Source organism: Schistocerca gregaria, chromosome 3 (assembly GCF_023897955.1).
Source record: "Schistocerca gregaria isolate iqSchGreg1 chromosome 3, iqSchGreg1.2, whole genome shotgun sequence".
Lineage (NCBI taxonomy): Eukaryota > Metazoa > Arthropoda > Insecta > Orthoptera > Acrididae > Schistocerca > Schistocerca gregaria.
Window position 1 is genome coordinate 935,049,578 of NC_064922.1, and position 19,192 is coordinate 935,068,769.

General features: G+C 42.6%; 1 long non-coding RNA gene across 1 annotated transcript in view; it reads right to left on the reverse strand.

Annotated features, from left to right (window-relative positions):
* The window catches only part of LOC126355826 (uncharacterized), a 353,545-nt gene that overhangs the window by 64,363 nt on the left and 269,990 nt on the right, over positions 1-19,192 (reverse strand). The window contains exon 3 of the long non-coding RNA XR_007565540.1: positions 12,265-12,333. This is a non-coding gene — a long non-coding RNA (uncharacterized LOC126355826). The remainder of the gene's footprint in view (positions 1-12,264; positions 12,334-19,192) is intronic.

Consider the following 19,192-nt stretch of genomic DNA (forward strand, 5'->3'; position numbering starts at 1 on the left):
TAGTTGAATTGACAGCCTTGAGAATTGTACTATTTATCGAGTAATCGAATTCCAACGGATTTCTTTTGGAACTCGTGTGGATCATCTCACAATTTTCGTTATTTAGCGTCAACTGCCACCTGACACACCATACAGCAATCTCTTCTAAATCGCTTTGCAGCTGATACTGGTCTTCGGATGACCTTACTAGACGGTAAATTACAGCATCATCTGCGAAGAGTCTAAGAGAACTGCTCAGATTGTCACCCAGGTCATTTATATAGATCAGGAACAGTAGAGGTCCCAGGACGCTTCCCTGGGGAACACCTGATATCACTTCAGTTTTACTCGATGATTTGCCGTCTATTACTACGAACTGCGACCTTCCTGACAGAAAATCACGAATCCAGTCGCACAACTGAGACGATAACCCATAGCTCCGCAGCTTGATTAGAAGTCGCTTGTGAGGAACGGTGTCAAAAGCTTTCCGGAAATCTAGAAATACGGAATCAACTTGAGATCCCCTGTGGATAGCGGCCATTACTTCGTGCGAATAAAGAGCTAGCTGCGTTGCACAAGAGCGATGTTTTCTGAAGCCATGCTGATTACGTGTCAATAGATCGTTCCCTTCGAGGTGATTCATAATGTTTGAATACAGTATATGCTCCAAAACCCTACTGCAAACCGACGTCAATGATATAGGTCTGTAGTTAAATGGATTACTCCTACTACCCTGGGTGTTAAAATTACGAACAACTTCAGTTGGAAAGACCACATAGATAATATTGTGGGGAAGGCGAGCCAAAGGTTGCGTTTCATTGGCAGGACACTTAGAAGATGCGACAAGTCCACTAAAGAGACAGCTTACACTACACTCGTTCGTCCTCTGTTACAATATTGCTGCGCAGTGTGGGATCCTTACCAGGTAGGATTGACGGAGGACATCGAAAGGGTGCAAAAAAGGGCAGCTCGTTTCGTATTATCACGTAATAGGGGAGAGATTGTGGCAGATGTGATACGAGAGTTGGGATGGAAGTCATTAAAGCAAAGACGTTTTTCGTCGCGGCGAGATCTATTTACGAAATTTCAGTCACCAACTTTCTCCTCCAAATGTGAAAATATTTTGTTGAGCCCAACCTACATAGGAAGGACGATCATCAAAATAAAATAAGTGAAATCAGAGCTCGAACAGAAAGGTTTACGTGTTCGTTTTCTCGCGCGCTGTTCGGGAGTGGAATGATAGGAAGATAGTATGACTGTGGTTGGATGAACCCTCTGCCAAGCGCTTAAATGTGAATTGCAGAGTAATCATGTAGATGTAGATGTCTGTTATGGTATGGGACCCCTGCAAGTGGAAACTGGCTGTATCACTGAACAGAGAGCCAATGAAAATGAAATAATAAAATCTTTAAATGTCGATCCGATTGAACTGCGACGACAAATGTTGCCTACAACAAATGTGCGCAGTATTTGGTTTGAGCTATGTGGGCAAAATTTTGTGAAGGATTTATCTCAGTTAATATGGTAAACCACGGTGTTCTCCGGAAAAGAAACCTCTGCCGAAAGGCACAGAACGGAAAAATGCAAGAAGCGACTGATTTGATGAAGGGTGCGCGTTTCTTCTTCCCGCAGGTTTCTTAGTTCTAAACGGCAAAATAGTAGGAATTGTAATTATGGTTCATTCGTACTATTACTTTGAAATACCAACAAAAGTTTTTGTACCAATAATTCGACGATAATTAATACAAACGAGATATAGTTGTGAAAAAGAATTCATGGATACTAAACATCTGCACGTAAGTAGAAGTACACATTCTAAGGACTCACAGGACACAATTTGTCTTCTTCCGCCCTCCTTACAACGGCTCACCCCTCTCTCAGGACACAGCCCAGCCGTCATCTCACCATTTTCTCTCTGCGGCGTACAGAGGACAACGTGTGATTTTCTTGGGGGAATTACTTTCATGAGGCTTTCCAGACGTTTTTCAGGTTTGGGTTTGCATATGAATTGCTTACTGCAGAAAGGCAACTAGTCTGAAATTGATAAATTTGAAAACTGAGCGGTTCAGTGCATTGTTTACCACAAAAAGGAATATTGTTTACACGATAATACGGGTCTGGCAACACCGTAAATTTTCCGTTTATTGCAGGCAGGGAAATAGTCACGGACATGGTGGAAGCAGGAAAGACATTAAAGTCATTGAACTCATACCATTCCACAGAAACAGTAAGTTTCCCATTGTTCAACTGTGAAAATGGATTCTTTTATCGACTACAGTTCCTGGTGGCCTAGATTCTATAACAAAGTTCCTGAGCGATGCTTCGTAATGGTAAAGTCAGCAAGTTCGTTCCTAGACTTCTGAAAAGGGTTCTCACTGTTTCAAAATGCCATGAGATGACCTGAAATCCGCCAAGTGTTGAGTGCAACATGAATGTTACCGGCTTGACGATGCAGACTTTTGGGCTCAAAAAAGGTGTCCACGCTTTGCAACTCCCTTCAAAGAAAGCATGCCTGTACTGCCTACAGATAATATCAAAATGGATGACACAAAGAAATCTTTGGTCTATATCTCTCAAGACAAGATACAGTTTTAAAATTCAATCACATCATGGCTGACAACAACAGTATGTCGTGATATATATGAAGATAACTGGGTAATGGATCCATGAAGAACGTCTAATATTACTCAGAAATATGTAACCAACAATTTTATTATAATAAAAGACGTCTATATGCACAACTCTATTTTAAAACAAGTAACTTACCCTAAAATTAATTCGAAAATTTAATTTATTAAAGAAAGGGAATATGTCCAATACCAACAAAGTCACCCCCGCTACCCCATCTTTTCCCTTACGCCATACCTAACTCCTTCACGTGTGTATTCAGCAAGTATAACCACTTCAAGAAACCAGAGATACTTGTCAGGAGATAAACTGCACTAAACCGGCTTTATCCAGATTTCTGTCTCTAGAGCAAAATAAGGAAATGTCGACATGTTTCCTTTCTACAGTAAGCGGTTCATTTGCTTTCAAAATGGTTCAAATGGCTCTGAGCACTATGGGACTCAACTGCTGTGGTCATTAGTCCCCTAGAACTTAGAACTACTTAAACCTAGCTAACCTAAGGACATCACACACATCCATGCCCGAGGCAGGATTCGAACCTGCGACCGTAGCAGTCGCACGGTTCCGGACTGCGCGCCTAGATGAAGTTTACACTTTGTTTTTTGCCTTGTCGCCTTAGCGCTACCATTTCTAGAAGACAATTTCTTTTTCTTGTGCATCCGAAGAACTGTACTTGTATGACGATTTTAGTACCTTAACACCATGTTATGTACAGACTGTTGAAGCATTGACGGCATGAAGTCTCTTCCTACACTTGTGGTCGTTCGTAATTTCTTCGCCGGTGCTAATTTAGTCAACACAACCTTGTATTACATATACTGTGAGCGCTAACCCAAATGCTATCACACTCTCGAAGAAATCGCAGTAGCGACGAGCGACCGATGGGTGCTATATCGGTCCATGGAGAATTTCCGTTAACTCTGGAGATCATCTTCTGATATTGGTGATAAGGCAGGTATCGGACTTCAAGGAACTTAAAATAATTTGAAGCCATATTGACTATTAATCGACTGTGAAGGTTTCAAAAATGTGAAAAGGTTTTCAAATACCGCTACCAGTCACAAAAATTGTTGACAATAAATTGTTTATCTAACGGAATGTTTCGAAGTGATACCTCATCATCAGGCATTACAAAAACATTTAACACATGTTTATCCAAATATTAAAGACTCTTTCTGTGACTGCTATGGTCATCTCTGTTCTTGTGGCGTGGCAGTTTTCTTGTGATGTGTTGAGGTATCGCTATTTCCGTGGCTCGTATCACTGATTTCGCTTGGCGTGGCGTTATACATTACAAAATAGGCGACTGAGACAGAGAGAGAGAGAGAGAGAGAGAGAGAGAGAGAGAGAGAGAGAGAGAGAGAGAGAGGGAAAGCCTGATGATGAGGTATCACTAAAATTATGTTGCTAAATAATTTTGTGATTAGTAGCAGTATTTGAAAACCTTTCCATATTGAATGAACGTAATTAAACACACGCCGATCATTCCTTGTCAGAATAAAATGATCAAGGAATTCCACTACGGCAGAAACGAAACCCAAGATTGGGGATCGGGAAGCAGTTTAGAGAAGTCAGTGTGAATAAAATTCTGTCAAGTTTATAATCTGCCCTAGTAATACATACCACAGCATGTTATGTCCCTATGAGTATAAAACTGCAAATCTGTTATTGTGGAAACATAATAGGCCTGACATAACAAATACAGTTTGAAATCACAAAGTTTTACTGGCGACATTTTGACGAGGTATACTTTTGTTCTCGAAACTGTTTTCAGAATTTGGTCAAAATGCGTGGTAAAGAACTATTTATAAAGACGCACAACTGGATGTAATCCATGTGTTTTCTCTGTCTTATGTTATCGATAACGAAAAACTATTCACAAACGACGCGGCCGAGGAAAATCGCGAAGTTCGCTGAGTTTTCGCAGCACTTCTGCTAAACGTTAAGAACTTGGGCAAGTTTATGTGATCGGACGTGGAAGGGAGTAAATGGTGCGAAAAATGAAGTAGATTATTCCGCAACTTCACGGAGAAGGAAAATTTCTTTTCGAGATAGGTGAACTTGTAGGAGGGTACCGAGCATCCGTTCCAAGCATCGTCGACGGACGGAGAGGTTTTCTCCCCTCCTGAGTCGAAAATACGAGGTTCCAATTAAAGAGAACAGACAGGAAAGATGGACTTTGTTATGAAGTACCTACACAATGCGTCTTCTGGAATTACTGTGCAACGCAGATGTGTCGTCTAGCCTCTAATGTATTCAACTGCAATGTCTCTGGAAGCAGTATCGAGCGAGGTATCGCAGGTCAGCATTTACAGGATACTAATTTTGAAACAGAAACGGTTAATGCAATAGAGGGTATTGTCCAGGAGGAATGATTTTACGTTAGATATAAAACCTTCTTTGGTACCTGTCAAGACTTTTTTTGTATTGGATCAATGATAAAAAAATTGTTACTACACAGCGAACTCCTTTCTGAGTCACTGACAGCGTCAATAACGGGTAAGAAACGTCATTTTTGTTCTCAAATTGTGATGTATCATTTATGACGACTTTCATTACCGTGATACAGTGTTAAAACGGTTCGTTCGTTAGTTTGTTTCATATACTAGCAATCATAGGATGAACGCTCAGTAATCTGCTTCTTCCACTTCAATTTTTCATCAATATTTACACCTAAAATTTTGTTACATTTTACCTTATTTACTGACTCCTGGTTATGTGGTGCATCAACTGCGGGTATGACTGTTTGTTGTCCAGAACTGAATCTTTTATCAAAATTTGAGGGTGGTCCATTATCAGAGAAACATTTAACAGTTCTTTGTAAAACATCATTAACAATCTCTTCTGTTGGCTGCTCTCTAATGGTATTTATTGAAAATAACACTAGTATCGTCTGCAGAAAGTACCAATTCTTCTTGTTGAATGTTAAGTGGAAAATCATTCACATATATACGGAACAGGAATGCACCCAACATTGAACCCTGCGGGACTCCCTTTGGAATTTCTCCCCGCTCACTAATATTCTCTACGTTTCCTCCATTGTTTAAATTACCCTGCTCAACTCTTTGGTACGTATGATTTAAACCAACTGTGTGTAAAGTCATCAATTCCATAAAACTTTAGTTTTTCTAAGAGTGTTATACGATCTACAGAGTCTAACGCCTTGATAAGAACACGGAAAATACCAACTGACGATATTTTATTGTTTAAGGCTTGTAATATTTGGTGGGTGAATGTGTAAATAGCATTCTCATTCGAGCAACCTATCTAGGATCCGAACTGTGATATGCTAAGTCAATTTTTTCCACTTAAATGGGAGACCTCTAGAGTACAACACATTTTCGAATATTTAGGGAAAAGATGGGCGTAAGTTTTTCTTCACACTAGCTATAAAAAGTCTTAACAATTGCCTATCTCTGAAAAATTTCCGTGCTGCTCACAGATGGAGGGATACTGATGTAGAGAACCCCCAATACTTCGCACTGTGAAAGCGGAAAGAACGTATAAATTACAGAGAAGCAAGGTGGTGTGTGTGTGTGGGGGGGGGGGGGGGAGGGGGGGGGGGAGGGGTGTTGTTGCCGCCAGTGCCCTTCTCAACATCGAATTCAGTGCAGTTCTGATTTTGTGAACATTACATTTGATTAACAGCGAATGAGGTTTTTCTGAAAATTGGAACTCGAACTTGGAAAGTGCTAAAATAATGAAACGTCTTTATGAAGAGGAATTTTGAAAAAGATTCCTAAGGAAAAATACCCATCAACAAAAAATGCTAGAATATCAAAATGAAAGAAACGAAAGCCTTGTTACTTTTTTTTTGGCTTGACTACTCGGAGAAGGTATGTTCTCGAAACTTCAACAAAAGTCTGTACCGAGCTGCTGAGAGTCTCTCTTGCAGAGTCTTCCACTGGAGTTTATCATCTCCGTAACGTTTTCGCGATTACTAAATGATCCTGTAACGAAGCGCACTGCTCTCCGTTGGATCTTCTCTCTCTCTCTCTCTCTCTCTCTCTCTTTCTCTCTCTCTCTCTCTCCTATGAACCCTCTCTGGTACGGATCCCACACTGGTGAGCAGTATTCAAACAGTTGGCTAACAAGTGTACTGTAATCTACTTCCTTCGTTTTCGGACTGGATTTCCTTAGAATTCTTACAGGGAATCTCAGTCTGGCATATGCTTAACTTTATATGATCATTGCATTTTAGATCACTCCTAATGCCTACTTCCAGATAATATATGGAATTAACTACTTCCAGTTCCTCATCTGCTATATTGCAGCTAAATGATAAAGAATCTTTCTTTCTATGTATTCGTTGCAGATCCTCCTGCATTTCAGTACAATTTTCCATTGTTACAAGCTCTCGATATACTATAGCATCATCCGCAAAAAGCCTCAGAGAACTTCCGATGTTATCCACAATGTCATTTATGTATACTGCGAATAGCAACGGTCCTACGACACTCCACTGCGGCACACCTGAAATCACTGTTACTTCGGAAGACTTCTCTCCATTGAGAATGGCCTGCCGGAGTGGCCGAGCAGTTCTAGGCGCTACAGTCTGGAACCGCGCGACTGCTACGGTCGCAGGTTGGAATCTTGTCTCGGGCATGGATGTGTGTGATGACCGTAGGTTAGTTAGGTTTAAGTTGTTCTAAGTTCTAGGCGACTGGTGACCTCAGATGTTGAGTCCCATTGTGCTCAGAGGCAGTCCATTGAGAATGACATGCTGCGTTCTGTGTGATTTGAGGAGCAGGATAGTGAGCTTACGTTGATGTGTTGCCCAACAAATTTGCACGATTTATTCCTACAGAACATGTGAAATGCTAGTTTCGCGGCCCCAAGTCACCGGCCCAAAATATACGGAAATTGCGTGACCTGTGTTTAGACTTCTGATGCCACATACACCCTTGTAAATCTACCAAGGACTCGCCGAATCCATTTCACGCAGAATCGCTGCCGTACTGGGATCCGAAAGTGAACCAACACGATATTAAGCTGGTGGTCACAATGTTTCGGCTACTCAGAAATCGACGACGGCAATTTTCGGATCAAGAGTACTGTGGAGCACGTGGCGCCACTTGGTCAGTACTCATTTCTCAGTCGGACGTGACGGCTCCGCACTTTCGGGTGCTGCAGCTAACGACGAGACGAGATACTGACCAGAGGAGCGTTCGGCTGGCGCCCGGCAATGAAAGCGCTCGCACATTAATCTACGTCTCGAACGGCACTCTGGGCGCTTTTACAGGCGACCGGACTCAATTTATTGCGGCGATAATGCTGGACAACGGCGGCCCAGTGAGCGGCTGACAGGTGTACATAAGGGGCGCGGGAGCTGCGGCCCAGTCTTTAATTACGCGCCGAGTCACGCGGGACGGACGGCGAACGAGATGGCGGCTGACAGCGCCACTCGGCCACTTGGCCTCGCTGCTGCCTGCCCCTCCTGGTCGGGACGGGCGTAGGCGGAGGCGGAGGCGGCGGCGACTCAAGACAATGGCCCGCCAGCCGGGCAGACGGACGAGCGTCGCCGCGGCAACGGCAGCAGCGGCGGCCCAGGAGGAGCGCGGTCTGGACGCCCGCCACAGGTGGGGGGAGGTTAGCCGGCCCATCTGCTGACGGGATGGTCTCGGTAGAGTGAAGGCGTCGTTTACTGGGAGACAATGATTTTACACTACTGGCCAGCAAAAGTGCTACACTAAGAAGAAACGCAGATGATAAACGGGTATTCATTGGACAAATGCATTGTACTAGATGTGACATGTGATTACATTTTCACGCAATTTGGGTGCATAGATCCTGACAACTCAGAACCCTGCGCAACCACCTCTGGCCGTAATAACGGCATTGAGTCAAACAGAGCTTGGATGGCGTGTACAGGTACAGCTGCCCACGCAGCTCCAACACGGTACCACAGTTCATCGAGAGTAGTGACTGGCGTATGGTGACGAGCCACTTGCTCGGCCACCATTGACCAGACGTTTTCAATTGGTGAGAGATATTGAGAATGTGCTGCCAGGACAGCAGTCGAACATCATCTGTATCCCGAAACGCCCGTACAGGACCTGCAACATGCGGTCGTGAATTATCCTGCTGAAATGTAGAGTTTCGGAGGGATCGAATGAAAGTTAGAACCACAGGTCGTAACACATCTGAAATGTAACGTCCACTGTTCAATGTACCGTCAATGCGAGCAAGAGGTGACCGAGACGTGTAACCAATGGCACCCTGTACCATCACGCCGACTGATGCGCCAGTATGGCGATGACGAATACACGTTTCTAATGTGCGTTCACCGTGATATCAAATACGGATGCGACCATCATGATACTGTAAACAGAACCTGGATTCATCCTAAAAAATGACGTTTTGCCATTCGTGCACCCAGGTTCGTCGTTGAGTACACCATCGCAGGCGCTCCTGTCTGTGATGCAGCGTCAAGGGTGACCGCAGCCACGCTCTCCGAGCTGATAGTCCGTGCTGCTGCATACGTCGTCGAACTGTTCGTGCAGATGGTTCTTGTCTTGCAAACGTCCCCATTTGTTGTCTCTTGGATCGAGACGTGGCTGCACGAACCGTTCCAACCATGCGGATGTCTGTCATCTCGACTGATAGTGATACGAGGCCGTTGGGATCCAGCACGGCGTTCCGTATTACCCTCCTGAACCCACCGATTCCATATTCTGCTAACAGTCGTTGGATCTCGACCAACGCGAGCAGGAATGTCGCGATACGATGACCCGCAATCGCGATAGCCTACAATCCGACCTTTATCGAAGTTGGGAACGTGATGGTACACATTTCTCCCCCTTACACGAGGCATCACAACAACGTTTCACCAGGCAACGCCGGTCAACTGTTGTTTGTGTATGAGAAATCGGTTGGAAACTTTCCTCATGTCAGCACGTTGTAGGTTTCGCCACCGGTGTCAACCTTGTGTGAATGCTCTGAAAAGATAATCATTTGCATATCACAGCATTTTCTTCCTGTCGGTTATATTTCCCGTCTGTAGCACGTCATCTTCGTGGTGCAGCAATTTTAATGGCCACTAGTGTATCTTGTAACTCTTCCTGGTCCGTGTTTGCATATAAAAACAGTAATATCAGAAATTCAGTCCGTCGTGATGCAAAACACCATGTTATACGTTTATTTCTTTATTCTCCCAAACTAGGTTCGGTGACAAATATCACCATCAGTGGTTTTTTTAACCAAAACATGCAAAAGATATGTTTATACACAGTAGCACATTACTACAGTTTTACTATGCGTTTTTTTTAAAATATAGGTATCTATGGATACTTTCATACTACCTTAATTATTGTAAGTTATAGCATGTGTTAAGCAATTATTGGCGCTGTTTGCGACATATTTTCTGTGCGCGTTTTTAGTGTTTTGCATCAAGGCGGGCTCAATTTCTGATATTACTGTTTACTGGGTGCTTTGAAACCTATTTGTTTACTGAAGGCACAAAGGAATTACAGACATTAGCTGCGAGTGAGTATTGATTCAAATCCACGGGAAAGTTGAAAATTTGTGCCGGACTGGGATTCGTAAACAACCCTCCTGTTTAGAAGCCAGATGCTCTGGCCGCACACAGTGGTCATACCAACTTCCCGGAACACCCTAGCATGCTTCTTTCACACCCAAATTCTCACCTTATCCATGCGCTACTGATGTGGCCCTTGCCCTTTTCTCCTCATTACTTGCGACGTTTCGCCGAGTCCCGCAGAAGTTCGAGCCCGGACATGCTGTAGTGACTCGAGAATTCCGGAGAGAATTCTAGAGACACTCGTGTCTTCACCGTCTCGAACACACGTTATTTCAGAGATAAGGGTGGTAACGTGTAAGTAGGCTGTTTAGGGATTTATGTTGGTAACGCCACGTAGCGCTCTGTATGAAAATCGCTGACTGTGCTGTGTGCAGCCTGTGGCTGGTTTGCATTGTTGGTATATTTGCTATTGTAGTGTTGGGCAGTAGGATGTGAACATCGCGTAGCGTTGCGCAGTTGGAGGTGAGCCGCCAGCAGTGGTGGACGTGGGGAGAGAGATGGCAGAGTTTTGAGAGCGGACGACTTGGACGTGTGTACGCTATAAAAAGGAAATTTGTAAGACTGGATGTCATGAATTGATATATATGATGACTTTTGAACACTATTAAGGTAAATACATTGTTTGCTCTCCATAAAAATCTTTCATTTGCTAACTAAGCCTATCGGTAGTTAGTGCCTTCCGTACTTAAAATCTTTTATTTATTGGCGCTCGCTGTATTACAGTAGTTCGAGTAACGAAGATTTTTGTGAGGTAAGTGATTTCATGAAAGGTATAGGTTATTGTTAGTCACGGCCATTCTTTTGTAGGGATTATTGAAAGTCAGATTGCGTTGCACTAAAAATATTGTGTGACAGTTTAAGCACAGTCATGTATAATTGTTCAAAGGGGACGTTTCAAAGCAAACAAATGAAATTTTCAGAGTAAGTATTAAAATCCATGTAGAAGAAATAAAAACTTTGAGGTTCGCCGATGACATCGTAATTCTGTCAGAGGCAGCAAAGGACTTTGATGAGCAGTTGAACGGAATGGACAGTGTCTTTAAAGGAGGGTATAAGATGAACATCAACAGCAAAACATGGATAATGGAATGTAGTCGAATTAAGTCGGGTTATGCTGAGGGAATTTGATTAGGAAATGAGACACTTAAAGTAGTAAAGGAGTTTTGCTATTTGGGGAGCAAAATAACTGATGATGGTTGAAGTAGAGAGGATATAAAATGGCAATGGCAAGGAAAGCGTTTCTGAAGAAGAGAAATTTGTTAACATCGAGTATAGATTTAAGTGTCAGGAAGTCATTTCTGAAAGTATTTGTATGGAGTGTAGCCATGTATGGAAGTGAAACATGGACGATAAATAGTTTGGACAAGAAGAGAATAGAAGCTTTCGAAATGTGGTGCTACAGAAGAATGCTGAAGATTAGATGGGTGGATCACATAACTAATGAGGAGGCATTGAATAGAATTGGGAGAAGAGGAGTTTGTGGCCCAACTTGACCAGAAGAAGGGATCGGTTGGTGGGACATGTCCTGAGGCATCAAGGGATCACCAATTTAGTATTGGAGGGCAGAGTGGAGGGTAAAAATCGTAGAGGGAGACCAAGAGATGAATACACTAAGCAGATTCAGAAGCATGTGGGTTGCAATAAGTACTGGGAGATGAAGAAACTTGCACAGGATAGAGTAGCATAGAGAGCTGCATCAAACCAGTCTCTGCACTGAAGATCACAACAACAACAACAACAACAACGCGACCCGAATGTCACCAAACTAACGTCCAATTCGAAGACTTTCGCCAGGTCGTTGAGACACAACAATTTATCATTATTATTATTATTATTATTATTATTATTATTATTATTATTATTATTATTATTTATAGCGCAACACACATGTTGAAACCTGACCACTTGTGTTTCGAAATCTTTATTTGCAGTAAGTCTCAATGTGACACTCGAAATAGCTGAATGATGGTACTGACTCTGCCATCATGTGATGATAAAGGCAAATAATGTCAACAACAATACTACTACTACTACTACTAAGAATAATAATAAGAAGAAGAAGAAGAAGAAGAAGAGGAGGAAGACGTGTAAAATACAACAACTGAAGCAATACTCACTAGAGCGGGAGATGTTCAGTTCTGCCGACTGCAATGGACCGCGCACTGCAGCAAATAAGCCAGAGAGACCTGCGAAGCAAAGACACAGTTGTAGTCAAAAGAAAGAACGTGGAAAGCGTACACAAATCGCGTCTGTCGGGAAGCAGACGTTCTCGCAACTTTTTAGTAACTTTAACCCTCCCACTATAAGGATTTTCTTTTTGTCTTATTGAATTCGGTCAAATAGACCCCAAAGTAATTTACACCTTTATATTGGCAGTATCTCAAACGAACATAGAAACATTCATTAGAATTGTCGAACGTAACAGCAACGTTTCTGTTTTAATCAATATTACGTTCTATAAACTGAAAGAAATGTAGATAGGTGTCGTATTGACCCCATAGACAGTGTAAAAATAAATTGTAATGCATTGTTAATATAGAACTGAACAAACCATCAATATATATATATATATATATATATATATATATATATATATATATATATATATATAGAGAGAGAGAGAGAGAGAGAGAGAGAGAGAGAGAGAGAGCCAGCCTTTTTAATAAAAACAGCTTTGAAAAGAAGGGAGATAAAATTTTCCAATTTGCTTAGAACCCCAGTGGTACTAAGAAGGGAACGACAACAGCTGATGCTTGAAACCCTAACAATGGCTACAAAAATAAGCGAGAAATAGTATTTTCATTATTGAAGGTTTTTCGTAAAGCAGCTGTTCAGCGTAATATTCATTATTCTATTTCCATAAATTTTACGATTAAGAAACAATTTACGTTGGGATTGTGTTGATCTTGGTTGTACTCAGTGCAGAAACAATTATTAAATTTTAGTATGATGTAAATATAAAACTGAATGAAATTTCGTTGGATACAATTATCTCTGAGGGATAAAGAAATTTCGACAATAAGAGTTTTAAAAACAAGTGAGACTGATTTTCCAACGTGCTTATGGGGACATAATTACCCCAACGGTATGTGCTTGAGGGGACATAATGATCCCAATGGTATCTGTCAGTCAACGAATACATTCCTGTGGAACAAGAAGAGATAATCATCCACCGACGATGGAAAAAAAAATTCAAACACGATGCAAATGAAATAGCGAGCTAACTGGCAGAATCGCCTGTTTGTGATCTCCAGCGTAATACACGTCTCTACGATTACCTGTGGAAGCTTGGACCTCACATATACGAGGGGCGTTTGGGAAGTCCGTGCAAAGTCCGAGAAATGGCAGCATTGGCGCGAATCAATGTCATGTTTAGTTAGTAGCATCTTTGGAAAGAACGCACAGCAAGTTTCGGCCATGTTGGTATATTTCTTTGTGTTTGGCATTCGTCTGAATCAAGGAAGTCGAGTGATTGCCAAAAAATGGACAAAAAGACTTTCGTGTGGTAATTAAACATTACTTTATGAAAGGAAAAACGCCTCAGGGGACTAAAGACAAACTTGATAAACATTAAGGAGACTCTACACCTTCGACTAGAACTGTTCGTAAGTAGTTTCAAAATTTTCGGAGTGTCCATACGGGCACAAGTGATGCTGAACGTTCTGGACGCCCTGTGGAGGTTACGACTCCAGAACTCATTGATAAAATCCATCGTATAGTGATGGATGACACAACAGTTAAGGTGAATGAAATTGCTAGTGCTGTGGGCATCTCGAATCAACGGGTACATAATATTTTGCATAAACATTTCGACATGAGAAAGCTATCTGCATGATGGCTTCCGCGATTGCTCACGCTTGGCCAAAAACGAAATTGTGTGAAATGTTGCAAGAATGGTTTGCATCTCTTCAGGAAGAATCCGCAGGACTTTAAGCGTCGTTTCGTCACTGTTGATGAAATATGGATACGTTACTATACTCCTGAGACCAAACAACAATCCAAACAATAGGTTACCAAGGGAGAATCTGCACCAAAAAAAGGCGAAGAACATTACTTCGGCCGGAAAGGTTATGGCGACTGTCTTTTGGGATTCGCAAGGGATAATCGACTGTCTGGAAAAGGGTAAAACTATTACAGGTGAATATTATTCATCATTATTGGTCCATTTGAAAACCGACCTGCAAGAAAAATTGGACCGCAAGAAAGTCCTTTCCCAATCAAGACAATGCACCAGCACACACCTCAGCAGTTGTGGTCGCAAAAGTAATGGAAATAGGATTCCAACTCGTTTCCCGTCCCCACTATTCTCCAGGTTTGGCTCCCTCTGACTGCTATTTGTTCCCCAACTAGAAGAAATGGCTGGTGGGACAAAGATTTTATTCAAATGAGGAGGTGATTGCAGCAACTAATAGCTATTTTGCAGACTTGGAAAATTCCTATTATTCGGAAGGGATCAACAAATTAGAACAGCGTTGGACGAAGTGTATATGTCTAAAAGGAGACTATGCCGAAAAATAAAATAGGTTTACCCCCAAACAGGTAAGTCGTTCTATATTTGTCTTTTTAAAATTAACTGTGTTTGTAACAAAAGGATTGTTATTAACATAGTATGTTCGGAATTGCGAAATGCGTTCGGAGAACATTGATGGAAATCATGAGAGAGCCCAGTGAACAAGACGTTGAAGTATATTGGCTATTATACTAATTTTTAATCGGAGCCTTTGTCATCTTTAAATCGATGTTGATAAACACCGGACAAATTTGTGTATTTAAGTATATTGGTTCAGGATAAAAAATTAGTACATTTATTGTTGGAACAGTGCATATGGAGCATATGAAATGACTACTTCTACTGATCAACAGCGCAAGTATGGACCCATACTGAAACCCCCATATTACTGCGTGATGTGGCCTCCACTGGCGCCAGTTCAGTCGGTGATTCTGGCACATAGTCGATCGCACAGATGCCGCATACTGTCCTGGGACGACTTCTCGACCTGTTTACGTAGTTCTGTAAGAGCTGTGGGTCGACGACACACACTAGTTGCTTCTCGTCCTGTCATATCCTACACGTGCCCGATTGGAGCCATTTCGGAGACCGTACAGGCCAGGGGAGTTGTAACACGTCTTGAAGAGCACACCGAGTTTCACGTGCCTTGTGTAGGCGGGCAATATCCTGCTGGAACAACACATCACCTCCCTGTCGCAAGAATGGCAAAAGAACGGGTTAACAACACTCTGCACAGGGTTAGCGTCACTTCCGGAAACAGCAATGGTGAATGAGAGTTGTAGCTTATCGCACCAGAGACCGTAAGGCCTGGGTGAGGCCAGTACGTCTCGGAGGAACGCATTCTACGAGAAAGCGCTCACCGGGTCTACGTCGTACATGCGAACGACCACCAGTTGCGTGCAGGCAGAATCTGCTTTCATCGCTGAAGGCCACGGCGCGCCGTTCTACGTTCCAAGTGTTCCTCTGGGGGCACCAGTCCAGCCGTGCATGTCGATGCCGTGGCGTGAGAGAGAGAGAGAGAGAGAGAGAGAGAGAGAGAGAGAGAGAGAGAGACTGGCTAAGAGCGTGCGTGAGCGTAGTCCCAGTGCTAATAGACGGTTCGCAAGAGCTAGCGCTGAGGCGTCTTGGCTCGCAAGCTCTCTCATCTGTGCCGTGGTAGCTGTACGGCCTGCCATTCCTGTCCTTACAATACGCCGATCCTGGCGGACTTCTGTTCCGCGTGGGCATCTATAGCTTCGTCTACGGTTGTGAGAACGTTCACGGGAGGCAACAATTTTACCCCTACCAAACTCGTTCAGTTGGCTGTACTAAACACGACTGCGCCCCGTCGCATGATTGCCTGCTTACTTCACACGTTTGCACCACACTGAGCCTTCGTGTTGTGAGAATTATCTATTGAAGTGTAGATCCACATGGCGCTATGGCACTACGCTATCTGGTGGCGGACGACGTTGAAACCAGTATCAGTACATCTACTATCCTCCCGGTGACATATGCCGTCATCGAATCAAAATCGCCGTCATCTTTCCAGATGTACCGATCTTTTTTTCTTTTTTCCGGCAGTGTATATACGGGGTGTTCAAAACGTTTCTCCGCAGTGCCGTATGATTGTTCGCCGGCGTCGGCGACTTCCCTACGAGTGGACTCTCCCAACATTCCACTGTTTCGTTTATCTCAGCCAGCGTCTGTAGTATCGCTGGTGTGTGTCGTCACGTGTTGACGTGAACGTTTCAATCTAGTTCCTTTGTTCGTTTGTTTCGTTTTTGTCACTGTTAAAATGCTAACCATTGTGTGTTTTTAGTCGAACGAGTGTTCAAAGCTGGCGGTAAGTACACAGTTTCGTTTCGTCAAACATTTAATTCAGTTTTCCAGGTGCCAACACTCGCACGTCGCGATTCTGTGCGAGATTTGATTAACAAATTTCGAAATACGGGTTCAGTGACAGATGCACCGAGAAGTGGTCGTCCTAGCGTTTTGTCTCAGGAATAACTACTCGATATTTCCAATAAAATGTCCACGAGTCCGAACAAGTCAGTAAGAAAACCCGCCCAGGAAATCGGTGTTAGCGTCAGAGCGCCGCACGCAGCTGTAAGGAAAAAATTAGAACTTTCCCCATACAAAGTGACAGTCGTGCAAGAACTGAAAAATACTGATCATGCCAAGAGACTGCATTATTGTCAATGGTTCAAAAAGTCCGTTCTACAAAATGGAAGGGATATTCTTAATGAAACGTTTTTCACTGATGAGGCGTGGTTTCATTTATACGGGTACACGAACTCGCAAAATTCTCGTATGTGGAGTACTGCAAATCCATTGTGTATTGATGAGGAACCACTTCATACTGTGAAAATAGGAGTTGTGATTGCAATTGTAGACGTCGGATTGTGGATCCCACATTTTTCAACGAAACAATAAACGCACAACGATACTGCAGTGAGTTTCATTTCGGTATATTCACTGCGCCATACGACACGCGCAGCTAACAATCATATGGCGGTGCGGAGACTCTTCTTGAACACCCCGTGCATGACATGAAAGGTAACCGTGTACGACGGACCGCGGTGGTGTAGGGAAAGTCGAGACGAACACTTTGGTGAAAGACACTTGTGGTTTACTAAGCCTCAGACTGTTCTACAAAGGCCTCCTAAGCTACAGCATACACGCGTGCACCGTGACAGATTTTGAGTATCCTCCCGCCCTCCCACCGGTTTGGTCCGCCTTAGCTATTACGAACTGACTTCTAGTTCTCGCTAAAACCGCCTCAAAATATTAGAAAACACCTTGCTTTTGAATCTACAAAATGTATAACTGACATTTCTGTAAATTTCACCTCAAAACTTTTGTGAATTTTAACAGTGTAGCATTAACAATTAATTCGTTTCTTTCCTCTCACCCTCTTCCTACGATACTGTATTGTAATTGTTAAGCTTAGATAAAATTGCAAAATCAATTAGTAATTGCATGAAGTTTACGAAACTCTTTATTCTTTAAAGGACATTATGTGTACATTAAGCCAGAACGCTGTTATGTGTAGCATTTGTTGTTATTGTGACTTTATTTTCATTGGCTATAGGCCTACTTCGGCTCAAAGGCCATTTTCGAGCACTTTCCATATTACGTTCACGCTCTTGCTGTCAGATATCTTACTTGGTGCTTTTTTAAGCAAAGCCCAGGCGAAATTATAAATTACTCGCTAAGTGATGCTCAGCAGTGGATTTTTTCCTTTGTTGGCCAGTATCGTTAAGACCTTGTTAATATTTTGTAAGTTTCACAGCTTCGAGTTATGTCAGCGATGTTACATGCTAACAGGTTTGTTTTTATAAATCTATGGAGTTGTGTGATAGTAACATCTCTGCCGCTGTATACTGATGTTCGTTTTATGAAATTATCCGTGGTCAAACTTACAAAATGTTAACAAGATCTTAACGATACTGGCCAACAAATAAAAATTCCACTGCTGAGACATTACTTAACGAGTAATTTATAATTTCACATGTGCTTTGCTTAAAAACGCACCAAGTAAGATATCTGGCAGCAAGAGCGTCAACGACGTAATATGGAAGATGCTTAAAAATGGCCTTTGAGCGGAAACAGGCCTATAGCCAATGGAAATATATTCACAATAATAACAACTGCTACACAAAGCAGCGTTTCGGCTTAATGTACACATAATGTCCTTACAAGACATATATAACGCTGCAGGCCCAGAAGAATTTAAAATCTTTTTTCTTTCATTATTCTCACTGGAAAGTTCGAGTTAATTATTAACGTTAACGAAATAAGTTCAAAAATCAGACCGACTAAGCCTGTGGCACAAGACGGTGGACTGACATTCAAAATCTCGCGCAGCTTGTATGCGGTGCAGCTTATGTGGTTTCGTAGCTAATTTAAGGTTATTTACCGGACTGATGGACCACAAGTGTCCGGTATCAAATTGACCGTCGCGACTTCCGCGACACCATCGAAACAGTTTGACTTTGCCCATATTCTATATTCTATCTATCTTTTTCTTCTGAGGACACACCGCCATATTCACATCAGAGTGGCCTTTCTGTACTCGAATGTCGCAGAACTAGTCAAGCTGTGTGCGACGTGTAACCATTTAACTTTCTTATATATGAATGGAAATAATTTCCAGCACCATCGATTAATAACAGATACGCCAGTCTTCTCCAAAAGCACATTACTGGTTGTACCATCAAACACTCTCCATTACTCGGCTGACGATGTGGAGTAAAATATCGCCGCTACGGCGATGGTGTAATTTATCACAGCTAACGACAGAAGGCTACGTTGCGGAAAAATGCAGGATCTGGAAGTGGCCTGCACTTTTACCGCAGCATCAACTCGTTCTGTTACTCGCAAACCATTTTTTTTTTCATTTCGTGGATCGCTACACAATGCTTTTTTACAGTCGATAGCACATTCCGCAGAACAGATGGGCTCTTTTTTAGCGGTCTCCGACTGCAGAGTATTAAAAAGTTTCTGCGTGATCATTCCGCGGCGTCCGAGTGCTATTGCTTCATATCGCGTGT